Source organism: Pyrgilauda ruficollis, unplaced genomic scaffold (assembly GCF_017590135.1).
Source record: "Pyrgilauda ruficollis isolate IOZ18807 unplaced genomic scaffold, ASM1759013v1 scaffold6, whole genome shotgun sequence".
NCBI classification, from domain to species: domain Eukaryota; kingdom Metazoa; phylum Chordata; class Aves; order Passeriformes; family Passeridae; genus Pyrgilauda; species Pyrgilauda ruficollis.
Genome location: NW_024527710.1, coordinates 2,823,892 through 2,843,907, shown reverse-complemented (window position 1 = coordinate 2,843,907; position 20,016 = coordinate 2,823,892). Strand labels below are relative to the sequence as shown.

The 20,016-nt window shown below is 37.7% G+C and overlaps 1 protein-coding gene across 6 annotated transcripts in view; it reads left to right on the top strand.

Moving 5' to 3' along the window:
- Nucleotides 1–20,016, top strand: part of FNBP1L (formin binding protein 1 like) — a 57,191-nt gene that overhangs the window by 682 nt on the left and 36,493 nt on the right. For 2 of the 6 annotated variants that reach the window (XM_041483058.1, XM_041483060.1), the window contains exon 1: nt 1,094–1,243. The exons of 3 other annotated variants lie outside the window; for them this stretch is intronic. The gene's annotated coding sequence lies outside the window, so the exon portion shown is untranslated. Of the gene's footprint in view, nt 1–873; nt 1,008–1,093; nt 1,244–20,016 lie in introns of those variants that run through there. One more of the 6 variants, XM_041483059.1, reaches the window with a different exon arrangement.

Here is a 20,016-nt window from a genome sequence, read left to right as displayed (position 1 = left end):
TCGCCCTCCGCCCGCCCGGCGCGGTCACGGCGGGACGGGCGCTTTGTGTGCGGCCGGAGGAGCGCCGCGCTCGGGGCCCGGCGGCGCGGCCCTCACCGTGCTCCCGGCACGGCTCGGGGCGGGGTCCCGGCACCCCTCGGGCAGCGGCCCGCGCCGGGCAGCCTCGGGGCGGCGGCAGAACTGCTGCTCCGCCGAAAAGCGCCGGGCTGCTCAGAGCAGCAAAGCGTTTTCAGCTGCCGGCCCTAACTAGACGCAGCTACTGTATAGCTTTGTCTCTAAAAGTACCGCAGAATATTGGCTAACACTGCATTGTGTTTGTTTTAAATACGAAGAATTGGCAGCAACGAGACGGGCAGTTTCTGTCTCGCGTTAGGTCTTTTCCTAAAGCTCCCCTCTTCCCTCCGAAGGCTCTTCGGCCGTGCCCAGGACGGCAGAGAGGCGCTTCTCCCGGGGGAGTGCCGGAGCGAAGCGCGGCGATGCCTGCTCGCTGTGGCGGCGTGTTGTAGCTCCTCTGTCAGGTTTCCTGCTCCTGGAGCTAACGCTGATCGTGGGAATGCTTAGGCATAAAAAAGTGTAATACCAAGGGATGTTTAACATCCCTGCTTTAAATGCCGCCTGCCCTGCATTTATTTGCTTTGAAAGACTGTGGAGCAGAGACTTTTGTGGTAAGAAAAGAAAAATTGCAGAAAGGTAAATGTTGGGTCTTGAAGTCTAGTAGTCCAGAAACTCTTAATCTGGACCTAACATTATAGCTTTTTTTCTTTATCAGTATTTTGTAGTGCAGGGCCATTAGTCTCTGGAGGAGCAAAGATCTGCTCCACACCGAGACAAGTGGTTGCCCGAGGAGCCGGGGCAGCCGTGGCGCTGCGGGCGGAGTGCCTGGGTGGGGCCGGGGACTGGGAGTGCCCGCGGAGCTCCTGAAGCCACCTGAATTAAGTTGTGTCTGATTATGCAAAACGGAGATGTAATGGCATCACGTGTACTACGCGGAGAAGCCTGATTTAAAGGTATTTAGGGGATACTTTAGTGTTTTGCATAGTACCTTGTACTTTACTAGGATTTGTAGGGACGGTGAGAGTTCAGACAAAATAACACTTTTTAAGTGCTGGCGACACTGCTGTAGCAGGCCTGAAATGTAAAACTGTTGTGACAATGGCAGGGAGGAGTAAGTAAGAGCTGTGATTTATATTGGCCACACAAGAGTGTGTGTGCAGCTCATGCCTGTATGAATTTCAGGTGAGAGGTGAGTGTCACTGGAGAGGATGGGGCTGGCATTTGGGTGAGCACTAACTGTAAGCACTCAAATATGTGTTACTTTAGAAAGCAGAGTGCTAGTTTACTCATATCTGTTCATTTTTGTAACCTCTTAATTGTATTTTTTTTGTTGTTCAATTTGTAAATGACAGCTGAATGTTTTATACTCTGTCTTGTGGTCAGTTTTGTATGAAAGTCTTGTCTTTCTCCTGCGTTTAAGAAACATTCAAAAAGATGGATTTTGACCTCAGACTTTCTTTTAATGATAGGCATTTAACTCACGGTGTTGTGAAACTAGCTGAAGTTTATTTTGACCTACTATATTTCTTTTCTCCTAAGTCACTAATTCTTATGCATTAGTTTGAAGAAATAATGCCAGAATTTTAAGCTAAAAGTTTTACTGCAATACTTTTATTTTAGCAAAATTTAATGTATTTTTTTGCTTGATACCTGGAGATGATCTGCAGCCCTGCACTGGGGTAACTTCCTGCATAAAATAGAGCATTTGTAACTATGTAACTAGACTTTGACAAGGCAAGTTTTTGCATAAATATTTAAAACAGAAACCAGTTTCTTAGCTGGAAGACTATTCAGTGCTTCACTTACTGTAAAAAGTATTAAACTTTAGTTGTAACAACTTGTGCTGGGCAAGTAAAGATTACTTTTTGGAGATCTGGCACAAAATCAAATTAATAAGAATTATCTTAAATCTAGGTTAAAAACGCAAGAAAAAACAGTTTTGTGGGTCTTCAGAGACAGAGCTCTGAACAAGATAAAAATTGACTCTTAGACATATTTGTGTTCTGGTAGCAATTCCTCCATCATTCCCTGTTATGAGCATCAGTGCAGCTTCAGGAGGCAGCCTGAGCTGCTCTGTGTTTGTTGATGGCAGCAGGGCACGAGGTGTTTGTTCCCCAGCTGCGGAGAGCTCTTCTGCTCTGGTTTTCTGGATACCTCATTGGGCCTAAGGCTCTCCTTCATTAGTGCATTCAGCTCATAAAGTGGAATTTTTCAGGGTTAAGTCTGGTATCTAGATCATAATTTTTAAAAACGTGCACTTATGTATATATGCTTCACTAATTAATTGAAGCAAATTTGATGATTCTGTACCAGGCTTTTTTAATATCTGCTTAACTCTGCCTTCTTAAGTTGTATCTCTTCATGCTGTTCTTTGATGTTTTATGCTGATTCACAGTTCTGAGGAATTTTTTAAATTGTTCTGGAGTTTTATACTGTATGGTATTTTGGATACAGTAAAAAACTGAGCATAGATGAATATAGAGACAAATAAGGAGCCAGAAGAAAAATTAGGGGAAAAGAAAAGCAATTTATGTCTGGTATTTATGTGGTAATTATTAAATATAGCAATTCTGTTATTGAAATTATACTTATGCTAATTAAATGGTTACATCAGGGACAGGACAAAGGAAAGGTTTTCTTTGATTGGCCAGTATTTTCTAATTCTTTAAATTAGGTAGCTCTTTGTTTTTCAAGCAAGTTTTTTTTTTTTTTTTTTTTTTTTTTTTTTTTTTTTTATGAGTACACCACCATTCTCTGGAGTGTGCATTGTACCAAATGTGTATGTCTTGATTCGACTAAAACTCTTGGTGCTTTTCAGTGTGTCTTGGCCAAAAAAGCATGCTCCTTGTTGTGTTTCTTTTGATAGCATTGTATGAAATAATGTAAATTAATAATAACAAAATAAATGTCAAATCACGTAAGCTATCCTGTGATTAGAACTGTTTAATTCCATAACATTTTCTGTGCTGTGGGAAAAATGCTCTCCTTTTCTGCTTTCTTACTACAATAGAAAATTTTGATTATGCTTTGAAAATAGTATTCAACAGTTTTATTCTCATCCGTGTGTGTATCTTTGTAGCATGGTCACTCTGTAGCATGTTCCTTATGGTATGACCACACAGGACCCAAGATACTTTGGTGACCTGCTTTGCATAATGTTCTCATAAGGGTTAGAACAGGGTAGAGAGCACTGACAAGTCTTGTCTAATTCAGTTGAAATATATTTTAATATTGGGTGCCAAATTTTCCTATCTCTGATGTATAATTTCTTCGTAGATAACATTTGTAAAGTAGTAATCGTCTGAAGAAAGGGGGCACGTAATTGCAAAGTAGCATTGCTGCACTTCATTAGTAATAGAAAACTGCTGCTGTTTATTTAGATACAGATACTTTTCAGAATTAACTTTTTGGAGCTGGTCATGCTTTTTTCAAATACTGCACACTTGTGTTCATCTCATGAGCAGTAGAAGGGTTTATACATTGAAGTTGTGGTTAGATTTGCATTTTTGCTTTATAAAGTGCTCTGACTTCTACACTGTGCTGCAATATCCAAGGCAAGAATAGATAGATGGGACTAAAATTGGGGTGGGGTTTAGTAACTTTAAACATTTGGAAATAAAAATGATAGATTATCATATGTTTAAGAATCTTCTCAGCATGAGCATCTGTTCAGTGTGTATGTTTCTGTACATCTGGAGTTCTTTTGTGGTGGGCGTGAAGTGTACAAATAGCATTAACATAGAATATTTTAAAAATACATCTGGTTATTGCCATCTCGGGTTATTTAGCTGTTAAATCGAATATGTAGTGCATTTGCTTTGAGGCTAAAGGCTTACTAAGCTTTGGAGACTGGAGTGTAGCTGATAATGAAGTTCTTGGTGTAATGAGAGGAGACAGTGTGATTGGCACTCTGAAGTGGCTTCTTTGGAAAATAATTAAAGAGTTTGTTCAGTCTCTTTAAAAAAAAAAAAAAACAACCAGGAAGGATGTTTTTTAACTTCAGATGCACGTTCTGTTGTTCCAACCCCTGTGAACTCCTTAATAGCAGTTGGCAGAAGAAGAGTTTGAATACCATGTCAGAACATTTTCAGTCTGTAGAACCAGTCTAGCCATCTGTTTCTCACCTCTTGATAAATATTTAAAACAGAAATTTTGCTGAGGGCTTTTTGTGTTGAGATTTCATGATTAAAAAGAAATGGCTATAGAAGATTTAATGATACTATTGTTGTGAGCTCCTTGGGGCCAGAAGCACACCATCTTTTATAATTAAGAAACCACTGGCACTGTAGAGTAGTATTTTAGAAATTAGTTATGTTGGACCAAAGAAAGATCAAAGTATATTTGGTGATGTGCTGTTTTTAATCTTTCCTTAAACAAAATTCATTCTGTGTGTAAGCCCAAGTTCTAGTTTTAAAAATATTAAATAACTCGGTTGCATCAGTAATTTTTCAAAAGCAGTTAAAAATTTTCTTATGCTTTCAGTCCTGCTTTCAGACATTGTTTTCTTCTTGTTTTGAAATCTTGGTCTTCTTTTGTAGAAGATAAATCATGTGGTGATGTTGTCTAATCTTAAAAGTTGTCAAGAGTAATTATATATGAAAAACATCCACAGAATGTAAATATGAAAGAGTTAGCTTCAAAAAGTAGTTAACTATTATGTAGCGTACTTCTGTTGTAGTAATTTATTGTATTTTTGTTCACTAGGTTAGAAAATTTATTTTTAGCTAAATAGAAGTTTTTTTTTCGAAGCAAAAAAAGGTTTTTCTCTTGAAACTAAGAAACCTTTCTCGTCAGTTAATGTGGATGTGGTTATTTAGTTACTAACGTTAATACACATAAAAAACCACTGTAAATAATTCTAAATATCAAGCCATATTCCATATGGAAGTTCTTATATGCTTTTTGAATCTTACTATTTTGTAAACTTACTTTCCGGTGTGCTAACATATACTCTGTTAAAGACAATACTCTGTTTAACAGGGGGACATTCGTGAGATGGAACATGGATTTTTTTTTTTTTGGTCCCCAGGTTTCTCTGTCGACTTAAGATTGCAAACAGTACTGTGTATAGATTGTCTCTTCAATGGGTACTCTTGCTGTTGTGGTCTGCAAATGTGTGCAAGGAATGTGTCTTGTGGCTGAAGTGTAAGATTACAGTATTTTCCAGATGCATGGGATGGTTACACATTTCCCCTGTCTTGGGTGACATGCTGGATAAAATGCCTGAACGCTGTGAGGTTCCTGTCTTTCACAAGCAGTGTTGTGTGGCTTACCTCAGCCTTGGGAAGACTGAGATTTCCAACTAGAAAGTTATGTAAGGATTAAATACTTGGTTATTGAAAGTGTAGTTACTTTTGGCTTTAGTGTGAAAACAATTGTACTGAGTTTTAGTTGGAAATGTTTGTCCATATTTTTCCAGCAATTGTCTGGTTCATAAACATCTGACCTTTTTACTGTTTTTTCCAGGAAGGGGTGTGTCATTGTCATGAGACTCTATCGGTTTGGGTTTGATGTTGAACATAATTTAAGAATGCATACATTTGTCTTTGACTGTCTGTTTAGAAGGTGGGGTTTTTTGAGTTTTGAAAGCTTTATCGTCTGATACCTTTTTAAAAGACATGTGTTTTTATTTATGGGCCCACTTGTTTATGTACTTGGAAGTGTATATGCTTTTCAGTGAAGCTTGTACAAACATACATGGGACTTTACTAATCTGGAAATTCTGAACACTGGAATAGTATTGCTGTCTTGTAAAAGATGTATGCAGTATCCTTGTTGGTAGTACAAAATCTGAGGGTTGCCTGTGTCAAGATTTTAAATGCTGCAGCTCTCATTTGATTTCCTGAGTGAGAATAGTAAAAAGGTTTTTGGGAGATTGCAGAATCTTTATTTCAGCCAAGCTGAGGATTTCTTTAAAATGTGTATCTGTCAAAATAATGATCTCTGGAATCACAAATCCCTCAGAATTTGGGATGGGAAAAAGCATGGGAAGATAAAAGTCTGTTGGCAATGTGCTCATGAGCTGAGAGTTGCCCAAGTAGGTACGACTGGTGCTTTCAGCTGTTTGCAGGTAAATGCTGGAAGACAGAAGATTTGTTGTTATTGCTTGTGTAGAGTAGTCACTGATGCCGTAGATGTACTGAAATAGGTCTGATATCTAAAAGCTAATTAGTGTTGTATTTAAGTTAGTTCTTACACTGGACTGATCTGGGTGAGACCCTCATTTGTTAATATAGTATCTTTAAATACTTCAGTCCTTACATTTGCAGAGCACTTTTTAGTGTTGGTAAAGCTGGTAATTGAGTAACATAGGGTATTTTATTTTTTTGTGGAGGGGAAGTTATTTAACACAATTCAGATTAAATTTTCATTGTTCATGCAACACATGTGCATACTTTTAAAATAACTTGAGTTCTTTTTGGTAGAGAAAAGAATTCCCTGAAGTCCAGATATGTTCAGCTTTTTCCTTGTAATAGTGAACAAACTGTTCAGTGAAAGCTGAAATTCCAGTCAGATTGTTTCATTTTGCCCCTAGTGAGTTTACGTACCCCAGTCCCAGTGCTCTCTTGGCAGAAGGTTTAGAGGTTTGTCTTCAGATGTATGTCAGTGCTTCAGCTGGATGGGAAAAGAAGGGAAAAAAAGTATTCTACTAATAAAAGCCTTCTGGTTTTCATTAAAATGCAGACCCTCGGCACTGACTTTGTTTATGGAATTATCCGCAATAAGTTTCTGCGTTGCTGGGGTTTTTTCCAGCTGCAAGTTCTAGTCTAAGAGGAGAGTGGAAGGAGTTTTACGTTTTGTGCTAGGTGACTAGAACAGGAAAGCGCTGAATTGTAGGTGTACTGAATTTTCTGAAAATTTCTACTGTGTGGAAATTTGAAATAGTTACATATAAGATTCATTAATCCCTTTTCATTATTTTTTTTTTTTAAGTCAGAACTCTGCTTCTGCTTTGTCATTTGCAATGAACAGGGCATTGGACTGATTAAACTGTTTTTTGGCATTGTGCTTTGTACATTTCCCTGTAGTTTTATTGCTGTTTACATCTTTTGAAGGAGAAGTGCAGTCTTACTGTGAGCTAAAAAGCTAATATTGCAGGACCTGAATTTTTCTTGGGCTTTAATATGGAACTCTTGTGTCATCTTGGGAAAATAAACTTTTTTTGTCCCTGTAAGTTGGGTTGTAAAATTGGATTATACTTAGTTTGTTTTAATCAAATTAATATCGTAGTAATATTTGTAGAATACTTTAACATTCTTTATGTGCAAGGGCACATATGTGTATGGGTAATATGTGTTTTAAAATGTTGAAAGTAACCCGTGCACTTTGATCCTGGTTTTGGAGGGGGTGGATTTAATTTACTAGCTGGTATGGTTGCTGTGATTTGGATACTCTCAAATGTTTGTTCCAGAGGCAAGTACCGTGCAAATTCTTCTCCCTGGCTGGCACACAAGAAATAGTACAACATACTTTTTTGTAGTTCCATATTAAGTAAAAGATACTTTTTTGGCATCGTACAATGAAGTTGCATCCACTAGATTTGAGTTTGGAGTTATTTAAGTCCTAAAGAACTTCTGGAATACGACAGCAATTGCACTGGAGAGTTGAGAGGCAGCCTTAACTTTTGGCATGCTTGAGGTAACCAGATGTGAGTGCAGGTGATGAAGATGGGTGTGCCTTTTGCATCTTTTTCTGCATTGTAAATCCTTTGTAAAGAGAGCATTTGATTGCTGGATTCTGTCTTATGATGGATGCCCAATTCGAGTGGGTGTGAAAACCTCACTTTGCATATTTTGGTTGGTAGAGTAATTGGAGGGTATGAGTATGCTTTGAGTATGGATATGCTTCTTGTATGCTTTGTCTTTACCCCAGATGCCTCATTTCTTTCAGAGGAGGTCAATAATGTTTTACTTTTCTAATAATGTCTTCAAATAAGCATTTGGTCTAGGTGGCATGGGGTTTTTTTGTGGCAGTGAGTGGGAAAATAATTATGTGTGTGAACCCCAGACAATATTTGTGCTCCAGCAGTTGGCTGTCTCTACAGCAGGGGAATACTCTGGAAGAGTAGTATTTATAATATCCAACACTTTCTAATCCTTATGATTAATGGATAAAGTGTTCTTCAGCTATCTGTTAGGGCATCTGATTGTCCGGCATTTTCCCCTCGTATTTATGTGATACCAGTCACAATTAGAGAAATATTTAGGGTATTTGACGTTTGTAATCAATCATGGGAGTGTATTTTATGTTTGTATTTACGTAGGACCTAGTACTTCAATCACATAGGGTCCTTGTGTTATGCAGCATTCTACACAAACTCAGTATAAATAGCGTCCTCAGTCCAGTTAACTCTGAGTTCCAGCAGGGGCTGGGTCACGCAGTGGTGGTGCCAAATGAGAGTTGTGCAAACCCCAGTATTGTTCAGCACGGGGGGCTGTGATCTCAGCTGCAGCCTCTAGCTGTTCCTTTGGGCGAGCCTTCCAAGCAAAGGGTGGCAGTGGGGCGGACCTTTGACATGTTTGCAGGGGATGAGCGCCCAAACAGTCTAAGAGAATGCAGGAAATACTTCTTGAAAAGATCAAGGGACTGTTGGTGTCTCAAGGGAAGCAAGCAATAATCCCTTGGTATGGTGAGGTAATAAGCGGGAATCAGCCAGCAATGCCCTTGAAAGTGAGGTTAAGAAGCTGATGTTTGATGTGATAGAGATAATGCACCCAGACAGTGCTGGGTGAAAAACATGTGGGTGAGAGGATCATCTCTCAGGACCAGAGAACAGGATGTGGTGTGGTTGAGAAATGAGATGGGTAGAGAATGCCTAAACATTGCAGATGCTGGAATGGTTAGAAAGAGACTGATTTAAAAAAAAAAAAAAAAAAAAAAAGAGAGACGTTAACAAGTTTTAGGATGGACATAGATTTGAGATTCAGGAAAGAAGTAAAATAATCAGGTGAAAGAAAGGTTAAAGTTTGAGACTTAAGTAGAAAAGGCATAAACCAGTAAAGTGGATTAGCTGCAAAGATATGATGTGCATTATATGCTTTTAAATGAAATGTTTTATCTTAGTTTTCCCCTGAAAACAACTTCAAATTTGTGATTAGTAAAATGAAAACTGTTTGAAGGTCCACTAAGGATGACTGGTAAAACAGTTTTGTTCTGTAGAGTCAAATGTGGGTTCCCTCATGCCCCTAATACCTTCTTTATTTGGACCCTAATAATGCAGGTACTTATTTACATATTTAATTATACCAATGTTTGTTCATTTTATGAGCAAAGATCTCACAGGATCTGTGAAACTCATTAATGTGTGTGAGACTAAATACTATATTATCAGGAAATTTTCCAAACCTTGTTTTGTTTTTGAGAGAGGGAATATTTGCAAACTAGCTCTACCTGTAGCTTGTAGTTAATGCACAGTATTATTTAAATCAGCAACAATTACTGATGTTATTTTCTTTAATTTAATGGATCTTTTTTAGCCTTATGAGTTTGACTGCTGTGAACTGTGAGTTAGAAGAATAAGGATATGTACTTGGATTTATGAATGGTGAAAATGTTATTTTCAGAGTATTTATAATTTATTTAATGAAAAGCTTTATCTCAGTAAATGTGGTTTTTATTATCTGGGAAATTGGCTAAACAACAGATGATGACGTTCAAGATGTGGGCAGTATGGTCAAAGTATTACAAATTTGTTTGGAGGAGGGAAACAAAAGGATGAACTTGTCTCAAAAAGTTCTCCAGCATGCCATAATAAAATGGTAAAAACCAGACTGGAATATCTGGTTAGGTTTCATGTCTTAAGAAGATGGCATGTTTAAAGAGGAAAAATTAATTTATTGAAAATAAATAGCAAGTTATCAGGAAAATCCAAATGTTTGGGATTTTTCTACATTGTAGTAATGTGAGGGGAATGTACACTGTACAGTTCCATGAAACTTAACTAGAAATGTCACCATGTGAGGCAAGCTGAGCAGTTTTGTGAAGTATCCTGGCTCTGCATGATACTCAAATATTTACTTCTGCAGCAAGAGGTGTGGTGGTCTGATTAAGTGTTCAGATTGAGATTGAGGAGACAGGGTTGTGGGTTATTTGTTTTGGCTTATCTTGATTGCTTCTTTGTTTTGTAAAAACTGTGAGGTCTTTTGTGTTATTTCTGCTACGTTTTGCAATCACATAAACTAGATCTTTTAACTTATCTCCCCAAGTTTGAGACCCTGTTAATATTAAGACCTCTCTTTAATAACAAGGGTAACTTCTTTCCAAAATGGCTTTTTAAGAAATGTGTTCACTTTGGTGTCGGTGCTAGAGAGGTAATTATCATCTCTCCAGGAGCAGCGTTGCAGTTCCTCCTGTGCTAGCCTAGCACTTGAGAGATCCGCGTGGATTTCCCAAAGTTCCAGCTTAATCTTGTGCATTCTGAGAGAGAAGCAGTGAGGTAGGAGCAGTTGAGTGCAACAAGAAGTTTTTACTGGAAGAAACATCTGCTTAGTGGATTGGAGTTGGAGTTATGTAAAACCGGGGGTTGGCTCTGTATATTAAACTGTAGTAGGTGCAGACAAAGCCAGGATTAGGCAGTGTGTGCTACCTGCTCTTCCAGCTTGGATATCTGAGCCCCCAGTGACTTCCAGTTACTTTGGTTCTGCGGGGTTGTCGTTCAGTTTCGCTGAAATCTCAATAGTTGGACTGAAATAATTTTCTTAAGAGAGTTAAAGTAGTCTTAAAGATGAGATGCCAGTGGTATTTAAGCTTAGTAATTCTTAGATGAAATGTTTTTCCATGTTCTGTCTGCTTTATACTTCAAGGCTGTAATTGTGGGCTGTGTTTTGACATCATTTGTAGAAAATCCCTTGCAATTTTTGAGAAAACATGTAATTGTTTTAAGGTAGTCGTGCTGAATGGCCAGGATTCATGCTTTTTACAATAATGAGGTAACCATGACATATCAGTGCTCCAAACTCAAGTTTCAGCCTTGAGTTTTAATTCTGAAAGGAGAGCTTCTGCAGACCTTTATGCACACATTAGGTGGGAATACTGCAATTAGTTTATTTATACTGGATGCTGGGAAATATGAATTCTAAGACCTTATATGTAAATGTTTCTTATGATCTTGATAGACTATTTGTAGTACTTTGTACTTAGCATTACAACTTCTAATCATGCAGGCATAATCAGACTGTAAGTCAAACCTGAAACTTGTGGCTTTCCTGACTGCTTTTCTTCATTATGTCATTGGAAAAGAGGTTTGATTTTTTTGCTGACTTGTGTTTATTTGTGGGAAGAGGATCATGCTCCCATATCTCCCTAGTTAATCTGACAGTTGTTGGGATGTTGCTTGTTATCCTTTCAGGACTGCTACCACTCACTCTGTTATGAAGACAGCATAGCTTTTCATAATATTGAATTAGCTTTTCATAATGTTCTTCCTGCCCTTTCTTAATCAGTGTAAAACAATGTTTCATGTGGCGTAAAAGGGTTTTTGTTTTTTAAGGAATGTGGTTAATTTTAAAGCATTTCTTCAAGAGCACTTTGCAGATTTTCCATTTATTTTCCATTGATTATCTCAAAGTGGTAAAGTATGTAGTTTAACCTCGTTGCAAGACATATTTTTTTAAATATTACTGTATTTTGCAGAAAGCTGATAAGAGCACTTGAAAAATATAACTAAAAATCTGTGCATTCCTGCTGTAGTAAAGGGATTTGAGGCTTTGCTTGTAGTTGGATCCTGTATCTTTCGGTACTCTCTGCCACTAAAGGTAATTCAATACTAAGTTTATAGCAGGAAATGGCACCCTAACATCTTGAATGGCTTTCTTTTTTTGCCATCAGATTCTGCTTGTCTTTGTTCTGAAAGCAGTTTCCTCTGATCTTAATTTGCTAGAAGTTCCTAACAATTTACTTGCTCCATTTTTTGTTTGTTTAGACTATCTTATGTAATTTTTGTTCATCGTCTTTCTTTCCCTTGGTGTTGCAATTCATTCAGTTGCTTCATCTGTATTAGTTTCTGTATTCTGCTTAGTATTAACTTCTATTTTATGAGAAAAAGACATGGATAAAGAGGATGACAAGTTAACAATGAAGAAGTACAAGTTACCCGAAGTTATTTGTAAGGTCATCTTCTGGGGTGCAGCATGCTTCCTGATGTGTGCACTTTTCTTCTGGGCTTTGTATGATGTGTGTTTATTATCTCTGTAACGTGATATAAAACATCTGCAGTACCTGTAGAGGTGTTGCTGAAGGCTTTCAGAATCAATATTTCCATATGAGGAGCCCTTTTCAGTAGCTGTCATTGCTTTAACTTGACTGGAAACAATAGTAAATATATTTTAGATAATCTCATAAACTGCACATTTTAAATACTGTCTTTTGACTTTAAGGACAGTATATTAAAAGACATTTCTAGTAAAGCTGTACACAATACAGCTGACACAAAAGATAGTATTTCTTATCCAATGGCATTCATCTGGCTGGAAACTGTTTACTGTTTCAGGTGCAAGTAGTTTATTTGAATTACATTTGGTGTGCTGTTGCCCTACATTATTATGAGGAATCCTAAATTGCGTCTTGGAAAAATACCTTTATTCAGTATTTTCTCCACAATTTTATGTGTCTGAATTCATGTCAGTATTTGCCTACTAACTGTGCATTTATTTATGTTGTGGCCCAGTTTAACTGCTACAACATTTTTCTGCTGTAGTTTCTGGGAATCTATTTGTTTCTGTTAGAGTTCTTTACCTATTACTAGTTTACACATTAGAGTTGTAAAAATTAGAAGTATTGTTTCTAAGATACATGGATTCAGAAATCAAAGATGACTGTGCTGATGTTGGGGTAAGTGTATTGTGTAGGCTCTCCAGTTCTTTGTTTAAGTGGGGAAAAACTATTTTGCAGCATGGGTGAAAAACATTTTAATTTGCATTTTAGTTGATTGTTGAGTTTGGAATCCGTGATGTGAAATGTTTGCAACAAAATTCTGTCATTCAGGTACATGGCTTAGTTAAAAGTATTATTGTTAAGATATTAGTGCATGTTATCTCAGCATGATTTTCACATGGAAGTAAAACAGATGACACTGGTGTTAGTGACAGCCATTTAAGGTGGGTGCTGAGAACCACAGGAGTTTAGAGAGCATTAAATTATTTCTGAATTGCACTCATGTTACTGTTGATTGTCTCTATGGAATAACTAGTTGATACATTTGTTTGTATGAATGAGCTGGTTTGTGGAATGCTAGAAATGCAAGTGTTTATTTTGTGCTACTATGTATTCTTGAGAGGCATAAAAGTTTTTGATTGTATGTAACCAGAAAAAAAAGAAACTTTAATTTTATTATCAGAAGTGTACTCTAATTTCAGCAGGTTGAGAGCAAATGAGTTTTACCAGCCTAATGGACTAATGCCAAATATGTGGCAGCCTGATGGACTAATGCCACTAGTGCAGGGCACATCTCATGTCAGTTGATTCATGCTTATATAAATGAAATCTAGTTTGAAAACTGAATTCTTAACAATTACAGTAAAACCAAGTCCTGTAGAACTTCGGGAACTGAAAAAAATGTATATTAAGTATAGGCTTTCATTTTACAGTTTAGGAAATACCAAGAATTGACCCATGTTCCATGACATTAACATCAGGGTTATATTCATTTAAGTGATTTGGGCTCATGTCTAGTTCTCTGAATGATTCAGATGGGAAGGTCAAATTGTAAGCAGTAATCATTCTCTTCTGTATTTCTCTCCTTACAAAAGTCTTTCTAGACTGTACAAGATTATTTTCAATTCACAGAAGAGTGAAGTTGCATCAGAGTTAAGTAACAGAAGAAATCTCACATTCTGAAAAACTGCATTGAGAATGTAATTGCTAAAGTGCTGTTCCAGGATACTTCTGAGAAGTTAAGATAATATATTCATATTCTCAACTTTTACTTGATCCAGTTTTGCTGCCTTTGTTTCAGTTTACTAATCAGCTTTGTAACTGGGTAGTGGATATACTTAATCTTGATGTAGAATACTTCAGTTTATCAGTTAAGTGTTTTGCTTATGCTTTTTTATGATACAAAAACAAATGTTGTTTTCACAATTAACCTTGAGATTTCTTTTAATGCAAATTGTGCGTTATGTTCCCATAAAAGAATAATAATTTTGCATATTCTTATAAAGCATTTTAGGACATCTGGAAAATGAATCCTCCTTGTGACTGTTTTGTGGTATGGTATGTGATACCATAAGAACACTCAAAATTTAGTCAAATATATTTTGATAAATGATCTTTTGAATGTTTTAAATATTTAGTATTTCTCTGAGGCTGATGGGAATAATAGTATCAAATAGTTTCCTTTCCAAATCATTATCTTCAGAAAAAAAGTAGTTGACTGGTGAGTGTCTTTAATTTACCATATATGCTATAGATGTACTGAATTCAGGATGCTGTTACAGATTTATTAAATTAATTACATTTAATTTTAGTTTCATTAATTTTCTTTCTAAAAGATGTGCATGGGTTTACACAATGATATGTAATGACATAAAAACTAAAAAAAGAGATACTTGGGAAAAAGGCACTTGCTTTAATTTTTTCTAGCACAAAATCATGGTGGTTTTTGGATTAGAAGTTGGCATGCTTTAATCACTGATTTTCAAATGTTTTTGTTAGAGGTATAAAGTGTTATGGCTCCCCAGATATGAAACATCAATTTTCAGTGTTTTTTTAATTAAGCTAGTAATGTTAAAAACAATGTTGAAACTCCCATGTACAATTAGATGGTTTCAGTTTTATACTCAATGTAATAAAAGATACAACAGTTTTATGCAGTGTGAAAGAAATGGATTTTGGTTTTCTCATTATGTCATTTATGTCATATTATGTTTTATTCAATATTTGAAGCTTTTTTGTCAGAATTTCTTTAGTGTTTCTTTGACAGTTCCTAGACCATTGATTGATAATTTGCAGAGATTTATCCGTTATTGATTAATATTTTGCTATTTTAATTCCATGCAGACTTAGTGAAATGAGTGCTTAATCTTTATTAAGTAACACTTCATGTTGAAGAATGAAATCACAAATAATTAGGTCTACCATAAAGGACATAATGAATGTGGTGTGGCAATATCATAAAGTACAGGAAATGTTATGTCTTCAGGTGACAAAAAGGCTGCACTTTCCTCTACTTCCAGATCAATTTGTAATAAGGAGTGTTAAGTTTCACAGGGTTCTTTGGGTAGAACTGTTTTTTAAAAGGAAAGTAAAAGTACAAAATTCTGGAGGTGTTCAAGGCCAGGCTGGGTGAGGCTCTGAGTGACCTGGTCTAGTGGGAGGTACGCCTGCCTAGGGCAGGGGGCTTGGAACAACATGATCTTTAAAGTCTTCTCCAAGCCAAGCCATTCTATGATTCTACATAGTGAGCTTGTAGTAAATTACTGTTCTGATCTGCAGTATTTGCTGCAGTTGAATTTTGAACTACATCTGCAGTATGTCATTGAGCACTTTTTTACTTTTTTGCTCTTTATTACTTCTGATTTGGTAATATTGAGAAGTCATTAGGAACGAAACCTAGTAATTATTTACTACAGTAGTAGTTTTTCTGTGGCTGTGATCAGTGGAACAAGATGCTTTGCATGGAGTATAGAATTAACACAGTGTTTGAAATGCTGCTGTTAAGTTGGATTCCCACAGTGTTTCTTTATGAAGGCAGGAAGAATGTTCTCAGTATCTGCTCTTGGAGTAAACTGTGAAGTTACGTCAGAAGGGTAAGCAGTGCAAAAGAGGCTTAAAGAAGGAATTAAAAGGGAAGTAGTGGATGAACAAGAGCTGAAAAAAAATTAGACTATAAGAATAAAAAATTCTGAGAAGTTATGAGGGGGAGAAACTGGCAAAGATGCTTCTGTTTCAGTCACAGAATCACACAGTGAGTAAGCTTGGAAGGGACCACAGTGGTCCAAGCTCCCTGCTCAAGCAGGGTCATTCGAGAGCACACTGCACAGGATTGCATCACAACACTTCTGCCATATCTCCCGTGAGAGAGACTCCACACCCTCTGGGCAATCTCTTGCAGTGCTCAGTCACCCTCACAGCAAAGTTCTTCCTCCTGTTCAGGTGGATCTTCCTGTGCACCAGTTTCTGTCCATTGTCTCTTGTCCTGTTGCTTGGCACCAGCCAGCAGAGCCTGGATCCACCCTGTGACACCTCCCCTCACACGCTCAGGCCCTGCTGAGGAGCCCCTCAGTCACCCCTCGGGGAGCAGCCCCAGCTCCCTCGGTCGTTCTTGGTGAGATGCTCCAGTCCCTTCATCGTCCCTGCTGTCCTCTGCCAGGCTGGCTGGGGAGCTCCCTGTCTGCCTTGTGCTGAGGAGCCCAGAACTGGGCACAGCACCTCGGATGTGCCTCACTGGGGCTGAGCAGAGGGGCAGGATCACCCCCTTGACCCACTCACAGTGCTTTTCCTAGCATTGTCCTTCTTGGCACTGCTGGCTCACGGACAGCTTGTTGTCCACCAGGACCCCCAGGTCCTTCTCTGCAGAGCTGCTCTCCAGCAGCTCACCCCAGCCTGTGCTGTGCCTGGGGCTGTTCCTCCCCAGGAGCAGGACCCTGCTCTTGCCTTTGTGAGGTTTGGGTGGTTCTCCTCTGCCCGTGTCTCCAGCCCGTGGAGCCCTTCTGAAGGGCTGCCCAGCCCCTGGCGTGTTGGCCTCTCCTCCCAGCTTTGTGCCACCAGCAAACCTGCTGAGGAGGTGTCTGCCCCTTCATGCAGCTCATTGATAAATAAGCTGAAAATACTGGGCCCAGTTTTGAACCTTGAGGTCCAGTCACAGAAAAAGTACTGAGATTTGGTGCTTGTTCATCTATACTGTTCAGATCTCCACTGGATTTTAGTTTGAATACCCTTCTATTTTTATCAGTTTAGTCAGGAAGGAAATAACTGCTTCTGCTGAAGTACCTTTTAATTTCTACATTGACTATTCATTTGACTCCCAAAAAGAGACTCTCAAATAAGAAATTGATGTGGTCTGGTGTCACTGCTGCCAGTGTGACCCTGCCGTTCATGTTTATTTCTATCCTGAATGTGAGTACTGAATTGCTTCAGAAGTGTGGACACTGATTATGCTATAAATTTGTTGGCTTTCAGTATGGAGCTCCTGAAGTGGTGCAGAATCTACTTATGGACTCCCCTGTCTTTTTAATATGCTGGATTACAGAAACAGTATGAAAAACGAGCTGTTAAGAGTTTGGACTTGGTACATTTCGTAAAGAATGAGGAACCTAGCTATGAGGGTTCAAAAGTGTGGGTTTTCTTCTCAGAACACTGAAGTTTGTACTCAGCTTTTGTGTATTCAACTTCAGTGTTCAAATATACTGTAATAGGGTTGTTTTACTTTTTTAAATTTATAACTTTTTTAATGGAAGTGCACTTACGGTTAAATTACATCACTCTTCTTGTTTTCTTTGTAATTTAAGGAAAAAAACCTTGTTAACCAAGGGAAACAGTATGTGTTTTTGTACTATTTGATTTATCAGAGGAAGTACATTTCTACTAGAAAAAATGGTTTTATGAATAATGTTATTCTTACAATACAGATTATGATTCTGAAGGCTGTGGTGAAATATAGGAGGATTTTACTGTGTATTTCTAGGCTCATATCTTAAAAACTCTGAGAGAAACTGATACACGGTAAAATTGCGTTACATTTTAATGTTATCTGAATCACAAAATCTCGAAAAATTCCACTGTTTTGAAGGTGCCAGTAATAACATCTGGTTTTAGTTTAAATTCTTTATTCAGTTATGTTAATGTTACTACGAATTTTGCCTCAAAAACAATGAGTACAGTAGATTCCATTGCAAATAAAGGACGTGGGGGGTGATGGTGGTTTTCATTTTGTTTTGAGTTTTTGGATTTGGGTGTTGTTTTGTTGTTTCTGGGGTTTGTATGTGTGTTTGGTTTGTTTTCTGTCAGGATATTTATCTGTGTCTGAAATAACGTTCCAAAGAGTAGAGGAAGGCTCTAATTTACTGCCATGTTAATTTCTTCTTAAGTGTATGAATCTGGTTTTATAATCAAGTTTGAAAAGTATTTACTGTTGCTAGCAAGATATTTGTGAAGGGAAAAAGATGTGGCTACTATAGTCTTTCTCTTGAACACTGAAGTGTATTTACAGATGACACTGGAAAGGGAAGTTCACCTTTCAGTAGGACTTGTTACAGAAAAATCTTGTTCGTTGGGTTGACAAAACAAACAGCATATGGCAAATCAGTCAACAGCCTTCCAGTTCTGTAACTATTTACGTAACTGGTCCCGTGATCTCTGGTGTTCTGAAGTACTGGGCAGTGTCTGCTCCCTTTTAGTGGGGAGTTTGCTCAGAACAGTCCGTGGTGATTGACTCTATTAGTATTTGCAGCCCTTCCTACCATAAAAGGCTAATGATTTAATTCAATACAATTGAAGGGCTGGTCAAAATACCTATGTACAGGTATCTTACTCTGAGTGGTTTAGAAGAGCAAATATTTGTTTACAAGCTATGAAGTTACAGTTTTCTCTTTTGAATATCAATAGCAACAAATGTAAGGTTTATGCCTTTGTCTTAAGTCTGTCCCAACAGTCTGATGGGAACTGGTAGTAACACTAGGAAATAGCTTCTCATATTCCAGCTGCATTCACTGTAGCTTCTGCATGTAGGAGGAAAGAGTAGTTGAGACAGCTTATCAGAGCTATGCTGAATGGGGAGTTTTCTCTGGGTCTCTGTGCTTGGAGCTAAAAGATTCATGTCACAAGAAGAACCACTATATATTACTCCTGTACCAAGTTGTTGTAGGTTTACTGGGTATTGTAATTACAACTATTGTGAGAAATTAAGTTAAGAGCAGGATATGTTTGTTATATTCTTGTGCTGTAAATTTTATTTTATGAGTTCATTGTTCACTCCAGTTGCTGTGTAAAAATAGTGGCATGAAATGTGTTTTTGAAGGAGCTGTTGACAAGAGTTTGAGATACTAAATAATGTACACCTTAATTAAATACATGTGAGGAAAGTTATAAGGAATATACCATGGATATGGCAAGGTATATACCTCGCTTTCTGTGTTAAAATGAAGTTCTGCTGGTGATACTCAGTGCCTGGATTCTGTATAGATATTTTTACACTATATTTGCCCTAATTGTCAGAATCATAAACAATGTGATTCAACCAATAGGTTCTTTTCTTTCTCACTTGTCTATTGAGACAAAGCCTAAAGATGCATCTTTTAAGTGTGAAATGCACTAAATTCACTTGTCTGCCTGGGATTTCGCCATCATATTTGTGAAACAGTTTATAACTTTTAAGTCAGTTGAAAATGGTATCCTACAGTCTACTTAATAGCTGAGCAGATAAATACAGGGAAGTGATATTTGGATGATAAATACAGGGAAGTGATATTTGGATGAGAGGGAAGTTGCCATTCTCCCTTCTTTTTCACCTCCCCCGTCTGGCAGAAAGTACTTCCTTGTTTTAAATTTGTATCAGGCATCTTGGCTTTTTGATGGGCTCAGAGCTGTGACCCTAGTATAGTTTTAAACTGTAGCAAAGTCTATAGAATAGCCTCTAACTAATGCGCAAACTGAGTTATTTTGAATGTCACATTTCAGTTCAGTAAAACTCACTAAACAGTCAGTGTAAGTTGGGTCTCATGGTATTGCAGCTGGACATGTAATACAGTTGGTCCAGAGTTTTGTATACACATGCAGATCTTGTTTTCTGAATTTGTGATGTAGGACATCTTGGTGTTCTCTAATGTTCCATGTGCAAACATTCTATCTTTCCCCTATTGCCTCGCTTTCTAACACTGGGACTACTCCCTTCTTGTCTTGAGTGTGCTGTTCACTCCCTTAATATGTATGGAGAGGAAAAAAACAGCTCAGACTCTGCTTGTTAGATGCTATGCCAGACTGACCAGAGCAGGAATTTAACCCTTCACTGAAGAAGTTGTTAGTAGATGA